General features: G+C 44.1%; 1 long non-coding RNA gene across 1 annotated transcript in view; it reads right to left on the bottom strand.

The window, feature by feature from the left end:
- Positions 1–13490, bottom strand: part of LOC117355352 — a 50549-nt gene that overhangs the window by 20414 nt on the left and 16645 nt on the right. Inside the window, exon 2 of the long non-coding RNA XR_004538344.1 lies at positions 5157–5290. This is a non-coding gene — a long non-coding RNA (uncharacterized LOC117355352). The remainder of the gene's footprint in view (positions 1–5156; positions 5291–13490) is intronic.

Here is a 13490-nt window from a genome sequence, read left to right as displayed (position 1 = left end):
TATAGAAACATAGAAGATGACGGCAGATAAGGGCCATAGCCCATCAGGTCTGCCCATTGTATGCAAATGAATCTCATGCATATTCATTGTGGAAATCTTGGAAAACCTAACTGTGAGCTGAGCTTATAACCTTAGGTTTTCATACATGGCATCTTTATTAACATATTAATTAGGCTTTATTTGCCACCTTATTGTTTATTGAGATTTAGTAACCGCCTGTTTGAACAGCTTCACTCAAGGCGATGCACAGCAGGCATTGCTAAATTTTGCAAACATATGGGATCTATTCACAGAAAAAGGTAGGGGAGAGTCATTGGGGTGGGCAGACTAGATGGGCCTTGGCCCTTATCTGCCGTCTATTTCTATGTTTCTATGTTTCTATGATTAAGTCTAGGACTTGTATCCATTGAGATAAGACTTAAGTCTAGGACGGCCCACGTCCCGCCCAAATTCTGCCCTCACCACTCCTCCTAAAACGCCCCTTTTAGCTCTGGGCGTACTGCAGCACTGTGAAGGCCTAAGTCATTTTTAGATACATCTAAAACCCGGTTCGATTATCGGCACTTGGACAACTGATCGTCTCTAAGTGCCAATTTAGGCCGGTTTTTAGACGTATTTCCGTTTCGATTATGAGCCTCATAGTGTTTTAGCGCCTAACCACAGACATACAGCTGGAGATAACCATCTGTCTCCCGCTGAATATTCATGGTTAGCAGCTATATCATGCAACATAGTTGGCTAAGCGCAGATATTCAGTGTCAAATTGGCTACGTTTAGGAGATAAAATAGGCCACATAAATAACCACTAAGGCCAGGATCCTCTAACCAGCACCCATTTTTTAGGCATCAGTAAGCGCCCAAAAAGTAAAAAAATGCCATTGAGACAATGTTTTTTTAACTGAGTTTCAAGATACCTACCAGCGCCTAGAAAATTGTTGCCGGAATCGTGACTCTATAGGCACCTTAGGCCACCTGTCACTGTGGGCATGGCTAATACCAGAAGTGGTGTTAGGAGGCCTAAAGCACCTATGGAGGTGCAATTCACATCATAAGTAGGCGCCGGAAATGTAGGCCAGGAAAACCCTACCTTTGCCAGAGGAACGATTCTGTACCCGGCACCATCGTGTGATGGACATGCAATCAGCAGCCGCCAACAATGGTGCCAGTTACAGAATCCAGGCCTAATGATGCCAGTTATAGAATCCAGGTCTAAGTACTTAACTGGTTAGCAGGGAATATTGGCATAACCGGTTATGTTGCCACAACCTAAAAGGAAGCTGGTTATTCCATACCGGTCACCAAAAACAGTCCAGAATTGAATATCCGGGCTTAACGCCTACGGCAGACAGCAAAAGCATACCTGCTCCCAGCCGAATATTGGGCTCATGCTTTACATCAGTGGTTCTCAAAGGGGGTGCTACTGCCCACCGGTGGGTGCTGAGAAGTCTAAGGGGGGCATTTTGTGTCTTAGTCATATTGAGGGGGCGTTGAGGACCAGCCAACGCCCCCTTGACCAATTGGCGAATCCAATGGCAGCACTGTCATCTTTGTTTTGATTCTTCAACTTTTTGACGCCACAACAACGTTCTCACCAAGTCACGCACGATCGCCCCAAAGTTTTTCCTTTGACACAAGCCACCCAGGAGAAACAGGAAGTGTGTCAGAGAAGCTTTAGGGCAGTTGCACGGGACTTGGTGAGAATGATGCTGCGTCCGGACACCTCAGAAAGAGAAAACTATGAAGAGCACCCGCAAAGGTGAGGGGAAGGGAGGAAGGTGGCCCGATGAGGGGAAGAGGTTGGGTAGCACTGAAGGGAAGTAGAGGGATAGAGAGGGAAGGGTAACATACGCTGAAGGGAAGTGAGGAGAGGAGAGAGAGGGAAGCAGACGCTGAAGGGAAGTGGGGAGAGAAGAAGGAGCAGATGCTGGATGGAAGTTTCATCACATCAAACTCAGGTCTCTCACTAATAATATTCTATTCATTTTTTAATAACATTTTTTTTTTTTAAATATATAATATTTCTTTATTGAGCAAACCAGTATATACAAAATAGAACAGAGTAAAGGGACATCCAGTAAGCCATCAAAAACTGCCCCTTCGGGCATACAGGGAGCCAATGGTAGAAACATAACCAGAATCAGATGGCTCAATAACCAGAGGTGCTCAATACATTTTTCCACGTAAGACCCTCCAAAAACCCCCCCAGAACAGAGTGGAACACCCCAGTACCATAACACACAGTAGAATACGCCTTAAAACACCGGGTCCATTCCACCCTCCAACCCCCCCACCCACCCCCTCTCCCGACCTGTGGAAGACATATACGAAATACACAAAATAGACAACCAGGAGACAAAAAATTTACAAATATAGACAAAATATGGACAAAGAACAGGCATAAAATAGACAAATTATAGGCACAATATAGACCCAAGGGGGAGGAGAACTAGATCACAAAGGGGAAAAAGAGGAGACAAAATAGAGAAAGAGATAAGGGAACCCCATTAGAGAATCCAAGGCAGAAGGAGTCTGAAGAGGGAAAGTACCGAGGAGGAAAGAAGACCCCTAGTTAGGCTAACAGTTTAAGAGTAGACTCCTCTCATGATGGGGAAGGGACAGCCAAAACTCCTCCCAGACATCCTGAAATCGAGACCACCTGCGTTCATCCCGAGTGCCCGCAGCCCGTCTTTCCAAGAGAGCTAAGTCATAAAGAGACCCCTGCCATCGAGAGAAAGAGGGAGCATGTGGCTCTCGCCAAAGAGTCAAAATGGCTTTCTTAGCCAGCAAAAGGGCCTTAGACAGCAGCTGCCGCTGCCCAACAGTGCAACCATGAAGCTCATACTGTAAGCAATACATCAATATTGTTATTATCTTTTAATAAAATAATTTTAAAAACGTGCCCTTGTTTTTCAATAAATAGTATGTACAATATAGTTTACCCAAGGGGGCGCTATCGAAATCATTCACTGAAAAAGTGGGCTCTGGCAATAGGCGCATTACAGATTTCATTGGGGACTCAAATCCAGCAGATCTCTTCTCACTGTAAAGAAATATTGTCTGACTCGATGGTAATTGAAAAAAGAGTTAGTACTTTGAAAAATAAAGTGACTGAGTTAACACCCAAATGGAATCAGTTGAAGTCCAAGGACAAACCTGGATTAAAGAAAGTGGGAATATTCACTACAAACTTGAGATTAGGGAGAACAGTATCAGAAGACATACGGCCTCTTTTACAAAGCCGCACGGCAACAAGCCTCGAAGCCCTTTAAATCTCTTTGGGCTTCGGGGCCGTTAGCGCAGCGCAGCCGCTAGCGTGGCTTTGTAAAAGAGGCCGATAATTTAAGATTAATAAACTTTCCTAAAATGATATCTGTACCAGCAATTGACATGTTTAAGAAATACCTGTCGGAAGTGTTAAAAGTTCCTGAAACTTCCTATCCACCGATATCAAAAATATATTATCTTCCACAGGGGAAGAAGAAGAGTTTGCCAGCCCAGCAGGGTCTATCTTTAGTCTGGACTTAACAAATATTCCTGAAAGATCGGATGTGGAGGCAGTTTTACCAACATCATTGTTAATACAGCTGGCACTGGACTCTGATAGGGAATGGTTATTGAAATTTTTTTTTTCAAATACCAAAATGTGTTGTTTTTAAATAAAAAAAATGTATATGTATCTGGATGTAGCTAGGGTCACCCCCAAAAAAAAGAGACAACACTTTTTATTGTTATGTCCTCAAGTTCTACAGCTGGGAGCAAAATATTTCTTCAGATACCTGTGTAAATATTTAATTATATTTCAAGGAATTAGATATGGTTTTTTTTTTGAGCCTGCTCAATTAATTTAATTTAATTTTAATTTATTCAGTTTTCTATATTGTTCTCCCAGGAGAGCTCAGAACGGTTTACATGAGTTTATTCAGGTACTGAAGCATTTTTCCCTGTCTGTCCAGGTGAGCTCACAATCTATCTAATGTACCTGGGGCAATGGGGGGGATTAAGTGACTTGCCCAGGGTCACAAGGAGCAGCATGGGTTTGAACCCACAACCCCAGGGTGCTGAGGCTGTAGCTTTAACCACTCAACGTTTTAACATATCTCTAGGAATCACAGACGCTATCCTAGGGAAATTGATCAATCGTAAGTTATTATTATGCAACTAAATTTATTTCAGGAAAAGCAGTGGTATCCTCAAGCACTCCCTCTAAGGTTTAGCCATGTGCTTCGATTTAATTTAGAATGTTGGCTGGGTTCCATATCAGGCGCCAGTTTCCTTGAGTTGATATAAAGCAAAATGATTCTGTCTTTTTCTTGTTAGCCCTCCTAGTGAACTAACTAGCAGGGTATATTATATTGAAGTTTCCTTGGATTGATCCTTGATATTGTCATTTACTTTGCTTATTTCTGAATGATTATTTTATCATGTAAAATGCAGACCTGAATAAATAAATAAAAAAATTGGGCTCTGATTTAAAAAAGGTTGGGAACCTATGGTTTACGTCTGCATTTGCAGACAATTCAAAACGCCACTCGGAGAATTTTGGGCAACGTGAGGAAGTTTGACTATATTACTCTGTTTTTCTTGAATTTTCATTGGCTACTTTCTCATGTTATAGAATTTGTTTTAGAATTCTTATCATTGCTCCTAGCGAACACTATGAGCCTATTTCTGCTTATTTAAGCACTCTTCCTTTTCCATCTACGTCATCAAGAGCGTGGAGATCTTTACAAGATCATAGAATAATTCCACCATCGATTGCTAGTGCTGGATGGTAATCTACATTCGCAAGTGCTTTTACTTGGATTGGCCCCACTTTGTTGAATAATTTGCCCCAAATTATTTGAGTGGAAATAGTTTTGAAAAAATTTGCAGCATTATTAAAACCTTATTTTTTTTTTTTTTTTAACTGGCATTCAATTCATAGTTTGAGAAGGAATGGAAGGTTTACTAGCGTACCTGGGATGCAGAGTAATAAGGTGTACTAGGACTCTCTATTCTAGTTTTCTTGGAATGTATGAGTCAGGCCTATCTCATTTAAAGGTTATTACGTTCTTTTTCTAATCATTTGATTATATTTTTATTGTAAACTACCTAAATCTGCTTAAGCTTAGTGGCATTTCAAACTTTAATAAACTGTAATAATAAGAAACACCTACCATTTTAGTAGCTACTCGACTCCATCTGGTTTGTATCTTTTTGAAGGTGTGGTCTCTGGAACTGCAGCTGATGTCTTAACAAAGACTTATACAGAGGTGACATCACCTCCTTTTTTCTGCTAGCCATTTTTCTCCTGTAGAAGCAAATACAAGGTCAGAAAATTACTTAGGGGTCTTTTTTAATTAAAATGCGCTAATGGATTTAGCAAGTGCTGGGCTTTTTAGCATTTAGCACACACTAGACGTGTTAAATCTGTTAAAGCACCTTAACAAAAGGACTCCTTAGATAAGTAATTACTCTGGACTCCTTTTGCTAGAAGCATAACCTAAATAATAAAAAAAAAAAGATGACTGCACTTAAGGTGGCCCTAATGGTTCAGGAACTGCTCTCCCAAGAAGGAAATAAGGCAAGGTGGGAATATATTATATATACAGGTACAGTGTACATATATTATGGCTGCAGGAAGATTAAAAATTTTAATCAAGATTAATTGCACAATTAAAACTTTTAATCACAATTAATCATGTGATTAAAAGATGCCCTCTCCCTCTCTGCCTTATCCCGTCCCTCTGCCCCCCACCCACCACTGATCCAACATCTCTCCCTCTCTTCTCCACCCTTTCCCTCTGTGGGCATCACCTCTCTCTTCTTTGATTCATCCCCTATAAGAAATATGCCACCTAAACATTCAGCATGCAATAGTGTCTGTCCTCTCTTTCTCTGTTGTCTAAAAATGTCTGCCCTCTCCTTTTCTGCACTCTCTCCCTCTTCCAGTTACACTTGTCCTCTCTCTTCCACTGTAGTACCCCCTACACACACAAAAAAAGGCTCACCTGTTGGCAAGAGTGGTATAGGCAAACAAAATGCAGTGGGACTTTCCCAAGGTAACATAGTAACAAAGTAAATGACGGCAGATGAAGACCTGAACGGTCTAGCCAGTCTGCCCATTAGTTATTCTCTTTAGAGGACAAGTCCACTACTTAAGAAATTGCACTGGCTACCAGTCAAAAGCAGGGTTCAGTTCAAAATGGCATGTATGGTCCATAAAGCCATATATGGAGAGAACTCAGCCGGACTCACTTCTGCCATCCCGGTCTCACAGTCCTTCAATGGCTCGAGGACAACTCGGCGCTGGAAGCTACCACACCCATCCCCACGCCAGGTCCGGAGAAAAGCTCTCTTCGAGACCACCTTTGAATTCCAAGGACCCAAAGTCTGGAACTAACTCCCAAGCAGCTTACGACGACATACCACATACAGTGGAAGCTTGGTTTACGAGCATAATTCGTTCCAAAAGAATGCTTGTAAACCAATTTACTCGTATATCAAAGCGAGTTTCCCTATAGGAAGTAAGGGAAACTCACTTGATTTGTTCCACCTCCTCTCCCCCCCCCCCAGCCACCGGCGCTGCTGCACCTCACTACATCCCCAAAAGACCCCCCCTTCCGACGCCACTGGTGTGCTTCCAAATACCCCCCCCCCCCCCGCGAACCAGCATCGACCCCCCGCCCACAAACGTCGTCCCCCTGCGAACCGGCATTGCCTCCCCTCGCGAACCGGCATCCCTTGCCCGCACAAACCGAATGCTTACCTCCAATGTGGCACCGGCACGCAGCACCAACCCATAGGAGGTGCCAGTGCCCAAAGATCATGCCTCTCTCCCGACTGGGCCTTAAGCATCTGCGCATGCTCAAGGCCTTTTGGTTCTCGTTCTCTCCGAGAATCTCGGAGAGAGGCAGGAGCCAGAAGGCCTTGAGCATGCGCAGATGCTCAAGGCCCAGTCGGGGGAGAGGCATGATCTTCGGGCACTGGCACCTCCTATGGGTTGGTGCTGCATGCTGGTGCCACATTAGGAATAAGCTTTCAGTTTGGGCAGGCGGGGAATGCCGGTTTGCGGGGGGGGGGCGACATTTGCGGGCGGGGGGGGGGGGGCGATGCCGGTTCGCAGGCGGAGGGACTCGCAAATCGAGTCAATGCTCAATTTGCGAGTCACGATTTGTGAGAATGTTTTGCTCGTCTTGCAAAACACTCGCAAACCGCGGCACTCGTAAACCGAGGTTTGCGGGAAACAAGAATCAGTATGGTGAATACATGATTACATTAACATCTCTTCTTTGATATATCTGGGCCATAGGCTAAAGTCCACCTGGCAACATGCTTAATAAGTGACAGTACACGGTAGACAGAGGGAAAAATGTGAAACCCTCCTGCTGCAGTTTCCGCTCCGTCTGAGATCTCCTGGGGTAATTTGTAGGGAAGAGAGAGGATGACAGAATTTGGTAGTGACCAGGGACACACATTTCAGTGAAGAAGCATAGGCAGCAGATGCAACACTAGAGAGAACAAACATTACAGACGTGAGCCTATACAAAGAAATTGTAGCAGTGACATTATAGGTGTCAGGCGGCATTAGATGTGATGGCTTAGGAAATAGTAAACAAAATATGTTTCAGAAATAAGGGCCCCAATGCTCAAAACCTAACAGCAGTGTTAGAGGCGCGTAGAATGTTTAGGACTCGCGCACGGGAAACAAATGTGAACACCAAAAATGGCTGAAAATTGTACTCAAATGTTATCAAACTGATGTTAATTAGGTCATTTTAAATTTCCTTCCAGTTTTCAGAGACCAGCGCAGAAACAAGTGCTGTACTTAACACTTGAAGCCTACCATACAGCTTGGGGGGAGGGGGGCTTTGAAGGTTTTGAACAGAGGATTTCTCCAGAATTTCTCACTTTAAATTGCTGGTTTTGTCTTCTTTTAGAAGTGGAAGGAAGCCTGTAGAATCTATAAATGATGATAGTGAGAAACAAAAGTGTATGAGTTAGAGAATGACACGGGGACAAATATTCCCCTGTCCCTGAGGGAACTCATTTTCCCATTCTGCACAGAGAGTTCTTTTCCTGTACCTGACCCATTCCTGCAAGCTCTGTCCTCATCTGCACAAGCCTCAAACACTTTAAAATCCTAAGTAGCAACATTCCAGAGCTCAGATTGTGATGTCATAATGCCTCATTCCACCAATGCCTAAGCTCTATCCTCATCTGCACAAGCCTCAAACCCTTTAAAATCCTAAGTAGCAACATTCTAGAGCTCAGATTGTGATGTCATAATGCCTCATTCCACCAATGCCTAAGCTCTGTCCTCATCTGCACAAGCCTCAAACCCTTTAAAATCAGAAGTAGCAACATTCTAGAGCTCAGATTGTGATGTCATAATGCCTCATTCCACCAATGCCTAAGCTCCGTCCTCATCTGCACAAGCCTCAAACCCTTTAAAATCAGAAGTAGCAGCATTCTAGAGCTCAGATTGTGATGTCATAATGCCTCATTCCACCAGCGCCTAAGCTCCGTCCTCAACTGCACAAGCCTCAAACACTTTAAAATCCTAAGTAGCAACATTCTAGAGCTCAGATTGTGATGTCATAATGCCTCATTCCACCAATGCCTAAGCTCCGTCCTCATTTGTACAAGCCTCAAACACTTTAAAATCATAGGTGTTCAAGGCTTGTGTGGTTAAGGTAGAGCTTACAGGAATGGGGCAGGGAAAGGAACAAAACTTGTGGGGATGGGACAGGGAAATTGAGTTCCTGCGGGGACGGAGAAAAATTTGTCCCTGTTTCATTCTCTACTATAAGTCCAAGTAAATTCAAAACTGAAAGAACACATCAACTCTTGTTTTTCTGCACTTAAATACGAGTCTTTCAAGTGAAACAATTTTTGAAAAGCTTATATTTAAAAGCGCAGAATAGTGCCGATGTGTACTTGGCACCTCCAGTCTTGCCTGGAAATGCACACAAGTAGGGTTACCAGATTTTGCATCTGGAAAAAGAGGATGCATAGCCCCTGCCCCGTTCCACCCCCGTTCCAGCACCACGCAAACCTCGTCCTTTCGGGCTGGAGTGCATCTGTGCATGCGCAGATGCGACATGACGTCGCACGCATGTGTGTGATGTCACCGCGTCACATCCGTGCATGCGCAGATGCGGCATGACGTCGCACGCATGTGTGTGATGTCACCGCGTCACATCCGCGCATGCGCAGATGCGGCATGATGTCGCACGCATGTGTGTGATGTCACCGCGTCACATCCGCGCATGCGCAGATGCGGCATGACGTCGCACGCATGTGTGTGATGTCACCGCGTCACATCCGCGCATGCGCAGATGTGCTCCAGACTCGGGCCCCCGATCTCAAAAGTTTTTTTCAAAACCTGGACAAAGTGCCGGTTTTTGAAAAGCCATCTGGATCCCCAGATGTCCAGGTATATCCGGATATCCGGCAACCCTACACACAAGATCTGTGCTTACCAAGAAACTCTTGTGTACACGTGTCAAGTATGTTCCTCCACCTTGTTTTCAGTTTCATGGCATGCATATCATTTGAATACTATTTCCTTTGAGGGCTAAATTTCTGCTCTATTCTGGCAGTATGGGATGGGTGCTGTTGGTTTTACTACGGGAGTCCTGAGAATGAGTTCCAAAGACTGGAACAGCATGTAAGGATTACACGTATGAAGAAAGGCTAAAAAAACTGCGGATGTACTCGCTGGAGGAACGAAGAGAGAGGGGAGACATGATTGAGACCTTTAAGTATATTACGGGACGTATAGAGGTGAAGGATGATATCTTCTGTCTTACAGGGCCCTCGGTCACCAGAGGGCACTCGCTGAAAGTCAAGGGAGGGAAATTTCATGGTGATGCCAGGAAATACTTCTTCACCGAAAGGGTGGTCGATCATTGGAACGAGCTACCTCAGCAGGTGATTGAGGCCAACAACGTGTCAGATTTTAAGAGAAAATGGGATATCCACGTGGGATCTCTAGGGGAGTAAAAGTCAGGGAGTGGGTCATTGGTATGGGCAGACTTGATGGGCCGCAGCCCTTTTCTGCCGTCAATTTCTATGTTTCTACACTTCTCCCTCCGTATTCGCTGCGATAGGGGATTAACAGAACCGCAAATACAGAAAAACTGCAAATAACCTTTTCATACATTATTCGCTGTTTTCTATTAAAAACCATTGTGAATATGGTGAAACCACGAATAACGTGGTGGGAGACCTGGCCTGTTCCTGAAGGGGAGGCAAAACACGGTGAAGAAAGCGCCGGGAATGAGCGATTTTCTCTGTAAACGCTTAGAATCAGCGATTTCTCTACGCAAGCTGACATAATTTGGTGGGAGGAGCCAGCAAGTTATAAACCGTGAATAATCAAAACCGTGAATGCTGAAACCGCAGATACGGAGGGAGAAGTGTATTTGATCTGCCCAATTTATTTATAGAGATTTATTAAATGCCTTTATGAAGAGACTCAACCAAGGTGATGTACAGCAAGTACAATTCAACATAAAACTTACAATTTTGTTAACAGCATAAAGGTAGTCAAAAACCCAAATATAAACAAAAAATACAATGAATGAGGTAAACTCAAAATCAACAAACAAACTTAATACAGTAGAGTCTCCGTTAACCGGCACTCTCAAAGAAAATCCCCCAAGACCACCTTCACTGTTACCCTCCATTCCAAACCCTCCTCCGAGGCCAGTGGCACTGCTACCCTCCACTGCAAATTGCGCCCCACCCCCCTCCCCAGACCACTGGCCCTGATCTCCTCTCTTCATGCCCAAGAGGATCAGTGCTGTTGTCCACTTCCTCCCTCCACTCACCAGCGCTGTGCTTACCATAAGCATGCCAGTGCTGAAAGAGTCTGACACCACTGTTATACGCTGGGCCACTCCAAGGCCATCAGCACCTGTGCATGCTCAAAGCCTTCCAGCTCCCACATTCGCCGAGAATCTCATGGGTTTGCAGTGGAGGACAGCAGCACCGGCGGCCTCAGAGGGAGTTTGGAGTGGTCTTCAGGGGGAGGGGGACAGCAACGACAGTGGTCTTCGGGTTGGGGGGGGCTTGAAGGTAAACTCTTAAGCAACCAGAAACTACATTTATCCAGCATCTATCAATCGCCATGGGTGCAGGTTAACTAAGAGTCTGTAATAGGACTGCCATGAAAGAGTTTCAAAAATATGCTTATGAACATCACAGAAATTCAAACGAGAGAGGTATAATACAAGGTGCCCACAAAAACTCGCCTTGATTTTAAATGGTTACGAAATCAAAACTTACTGGAATAGGTTTCTAAACAAGATGACAGCAAATGCAAGTCCCAAAAAGCACGGGTTTGCAAAATCTTATGCAATCGCTTGCACTTTCACCTTTATAAGCTGCAACCGGTGCAGAAGTTACAACCTTCAGACAAATGCGACGCGACAAAACGACCAGGTGTTCCTCGTGTGGTCCCCGAGATCACCGGACGTTACTGTTTGGGACTTTTTTTCCTTGGGGGGGGCACGTGAAAGACAGAGCGTACGTACTTCCACTAACCGCAACTATGGGTGATCTGCAGGAACGCGTCACTGAGGCTATAAACGCGATCACACCGGACGTGCGTCGGAGAGTCTGGTCCGAGCTCGATTATCGCACCGATGTTTGCCGAGCAACAGGTGGAGGCGCACATCGAGTGCATGTAATCAACAGATACCATATGAAACTTGATGAGATGATGAAACTGTAGCCTCAAAGGTGAAAGAATAGTCCAATCAATTTTGGTTTTGCACCCATTTAAAATCAAGGAGTGTTTTGGGGGGCACCCTGTACAGTGCCAGCATTATAAGGTGACAGGACTAAATCGCGCGAGACAATGGCGCGCAAACAACTGAGCGCAAGGTTGACGGCGCGCCGAAGAAAAGCACTATTTTAAAGGGCTCCGACGGGGGTGGGTGGGGGAGGAACCCCCCCCACTTTACTTAGCAGACATTGCGCTGGCGTTGTGGGGGGGTTGGGGGGGTTGTAACCCCCACATTATACTTAAAACTGAACTTTTTCCCTAAAAAATAGGCAAAAAGTTCGGTTTCAAGTATAATGAGGGGGGTTACAACCCTCCAAACCCCCCACAACGCCAGCGCGATGTCTCTTAAGTAAAATAGGGGGGTTCCTCACCAACACCCCCCGTCGGAACCCTTTAAAATAGTGCTTTTGTTCGGCACGCCGTCAACCTTGCGCTCAGTTGTCTGCGCTCAGTTGTCGGCGCGACGTTGTCTCACGCGATTTTGTCTATGAACCGTCACAGACAGGGATTACCCATACCAAGGAGTGAAACACCTAATAAACACACAGAACATTAAAATAACACAGATATGACACTAAGGCCCTCTTTTACAAAGGCGCACTAAGCGTTTTAGCGTGGATTTAATGTGTGCTACATCAGTGCGTGGGCTAACTGCTAACACGCCTATAGGATAACATGCACGCATTAGTGTGCGCTAAAAAGCTTAGCACACCTTCCAACGAAACAGCTCGTATCATTGATTGCCTGGAGGATACTTTAGGCTGGGTATTGTTTGTTTGCTGGGAGAGAATGGTATTCTTCTTTTTTTGTTTTTAATTTATAACATTTGTATTGAAGAAATCAGTAAATCTACAATATTAGAATACAAATAAAATAGTCATTCAATTAAAATTCATCATATTAATTTCCATCAAATATCTTTCATTTCTTCAAAATATATTTCCAAAATACCCATTGCATCTCTCAATACCCTCCCCCTAATTCCTACCCCCTCTTCCCTTTTCCTATTGACCTCTCCCCCCTATCCTCCCCCCAAATTTAGTTTATAACTTTTTTTATTGAAAGAATCATGCTAAACCCCCCCAAACCCAATGAAAGTTGACAAAAATAAAGAATAATAAAAGTAAAGAACTTTTTTTGTTTTTAAATGTTATTAATGGATTTTGTTTTAATTTTACAATTGTAACTCTGCCTTGCGTTTATTATTATGTATGTTTATTTTTTATGGAAACCGCTTTGTTTATAGGTGGTATATAAATTTTTTTAAATAAATAAATGCATTGATATAAATTTTTTTAAATAAATTAATGCACTGATTGGCGCAAGTGAAAAAATAGTAAAGGATCTAAAATTTTGTTCTAAACTACTCAGAGTGGCCCTAGTTGGAGAGGGAGGATGGTTTGTGCGGTGGGGGGGATGTTTGTTTTTCTTTCGACTTTGGGCTCCTTTTATCAAGCCGTGCTAGCGGGGTTAACGCACGTGACTTTTCATCACGCGTTAACCCCCGCACTAGCCAAAAACTACTGCCTGTTCATGAGGAGGCGGTAGCGGCTAGCGCGTCCCGCGGTTTAGCGCGCGCTATTACGCGTGTTAAAACCGCTAGCGTGGCTTGATAAAAGGAGCCCTTTTTTTTCTAAACAAATATGTTCTACGGACAGAAAGAAGGGGGGAAAAGCCAAATAGCTTAGCAAAGTTTAAGAATGTGGTTTTTTAA

This window comes from Geotrypetes seraphini, chromosome 2, assembly GCF_902459505.1.
Source record: "Geotrypetes seraphini chromosome 2, aGeoSer1.1, whole genome shotgun sequence".
Taxonomy (NCBI): domain Eukaryota; kingdom Metazoa; phylum Chordata; class Amphibia; order Gymnophiona; family Dermophiidae; genus Geotrypetes; species Geotrypetes seraphini.
The sequence above is the reverse complement of the archived record's forward strand: the minus strand, read 5'-3'. Positions and strand labels throughout refer to the sequence as shown.